At 44.0% G+C, this 2,563-nt stretch overlaps 1 long non-coding RNA gene across 1 annotated transcript; it reads right to left on the bottom strand.

Annotated features, from left to right (window-relative positions):
- Positions 1-983: 983 nt before the first annotated feature.
- Positions 984-2,349, bottom strand: LOC123334551. Its single transcript, XR_006552571.1, has 2 exons — positions 1,296-2,349; positions 984-1,182 (listed from the first exon to the last, which is right to left on the bottom strand). It is a non-coding gene; the product is annotated as an uncharacterized LOC123334551 (long non-coding RNA).
- Between the last annotated feature and the right edge of the window lie 214 nt (positions 2,350-2,563).

Raw genomic sequence — 2,563 nt, 5'->3', positions numbered from 1 at the left:
AACCATCTGGCCATTCTGAAAAAAACAAAACTGAACACAGTGAAAAGACCAGGGGTTGATGGTGCGAGGGGTGAGTAGGCACAGCACAGAGAATTTCAGGGAAGTGAAAATACTCTGGACGATCCCATAATGATGGATATATGTCCTTATACCTTTGTCAAAACCCACAGTAATTATAAAACCAAGAGTGAATCATAGCAGTAAACTACAGACCTTGGGTGATAATGATGTATCAATGTAGGTTCATCAGTTCTAGTAAATTCTACAAATGTTACCCCTCTGGTGAACCCTGAGGTCCCAGTCCTCATTGACACCACCAGGATTCCCAGGAAAAGGTCAGTTTTCATTCCGATCCTAAAGAAAGGCAATGCCAAAGAATGCTCAAACTACCGTACAGTTGCCCTCATCTCACATGCTAGTAAAGTAATGCTCAAAATTCTCCAAGCCAGGCTTCAACAGTATGTGAACAGTCAGAATCACAGTGGCCCAGCCAGGTGTGGGGGACCAAGCTCCCAGCCCAAAGGTTGTGCAGGGACAGGACAGCCCAAGGTCAAAACTGGGGATGAAGGGTGAACTGTGCATCCTTGGCAGCAAGTCTTTCAGGAAACCACTGGCCCAGAATAGCAACTCAGGTTTCTTACACAGAACCCAGGAACCCCAATCCCACATCTGCCAAAATCCAAAGTCAACAGCAACTCAAATGCACAGTTCCATTCCAAAACCGGAGAATAAGGTGTGTCAGGCCACCAGAGGGCCTGAACGGGAGCTCACCTGATAATATCCGGTGCTGTTAGCTGTGTCAGCCTTCCATTACCAGTCTCCGGCGGTCCTCCTCCTTTCCGTCTTCCTGCAGAGCTGAGCACCGCGCACTCCAGACACAGCTTGTCTCCACATCCACGCAAACCACCCACAGGTCGAGGCCGGCTGGGACCTGGTCTGCGTGGGTGGAGTATGGAGTTTTCCAGGAAGGCAAACTGGTGCAGTTGGAGGCCTCAGGGTGTGCTTTTGTGGCTTTCGGTGGGTGAGGGGAGGTAAGTGTGGGTCCTGATAGAGGCACAGGGAGAAGACGAGCTCGGAAGTCCTGAGAATCTGGGATAGCTCAGAAAGCAGTGGAACCAGGCCGAAGGGTTGCGGCTACCAGTATTCTGAGGAAGCGTGATGTCACAGGGTCTCTGGAGATTTCTGTAGAAAACAGCAGGGGAATCCTGGATGAGAAACACCTGAGTGCCCCAGGTGCTGGCGACATCCCAGGCTCATTCTTAAGGAGTCTCGCACTTGCCATTCATCAAACACACCTCAATCTTTATCTATGTCTCTAGGATAACCTAGTCAGGGCCACAATGAGGTACTGCCTCTCCCCAGGGGCCCAGCCGGGGCGGAAACTTCTGCCCAAAGGCTCTGCAGGTGCAGGGCTGCCATAGGTCAGACTGCGGGAGTGAACTTGAAAAGCAAGTCTCTCTCACCTTCCAGGAAACCGAAGACCCCAAACAAAAATTCAGGGTTCTGGCCGCCAACCCTGGAACCCCACTACCACCTCTGCCAAGATCCAAGGCCACAGGAACCTGAACTGCACAGTTTCAATCTGAAATCAGAAAATAAGGTTGTCAGGTTAGCAGAGGCCTTGAACTGAAGGAGAGCTCACTTGATACTACCCGGTGCTGTCAGATTTGGCTGCCTTCCACTGCCAGTCTCCAGCCATCCTTATCTTCCTCCTCTTTCTGCACACCTGAGTAGTCTGCCCTCCAAACACCATTTGCCTCTAAGGACTCACCTGCCTAATGCCTCCAATAGCTACCACAATGTGAAAAAATTAGAAATCAAAAGGATTTTAAAAAATACCATATAACTGAAAACCAATTATCCTATGTCCAAAAATCAACGAGTCAAAGGCTCAAATTATGAAATACAGTTAGAAGATCATGAAAGTACTGCATATCATAATTTTGGAGGTAAATTGATAAACATAGTCAAATTTATATATGTAGAAGCAACCGAAAATGAGGATAATTTAAAGCAAATTAGTTGAGGCTTCAACTCAAAAATTAGAAAATCTAGGAAAATGAGAAAATTTTTTAAATGAAATACTTTTCTAAAACTATGTAAGAAGGCAATAATTAACATGAGGAAAAATCAGTGAAATAGAAAAAGAAGTAGAACATTAACAAAACTCAATCTATGTTTAAAAGACAACTAATATAGGCAATTTTCCAGTAAGATTCATCGAGAAAAAAATTTAAAATAAATAAGCAAAATTCAGAATAAAAGAGAGAAAGCCACTACTTAAAGAGCAGCGATTCTTAGAGTTGTAACTGAATCTTTTGATTACTAAAATTAGCCAGTAAGAAATAGAAAACGGGACTAGCTCTATAACCATTAAAAATAATCAGATATAGATGAAAACGTCTCTCTAAAAGAAGTCACCCAGATAGTCTACTAAACCAGTATCAAGAAACATATAATAACCTACAGCCTCTATAGTTTGTCCTTGAAAACTGAAATAGAGACAAAGCTGCCGCTAATTTTTATAAGACTAAATATAACATTTATGACAAGAAATTAACAT

Source organism: Bubalus bubalis, chromosome 7, assembly GCF_019923935.1.
Source record: "Bubalus bubalis isolate 160015118507 breed Murrah chromosome 7, NDDB_SH_1, whole genome shotgun sequence".
NCBI lineage: Eukaryota > Metazoa > Chordata > Mammalia > Artiodactyla > Bovidae > Bubalus > Bubalus bubalis.
This window is presented reverse-complemented; position numbering and strand designations above follow the sequence as displayed.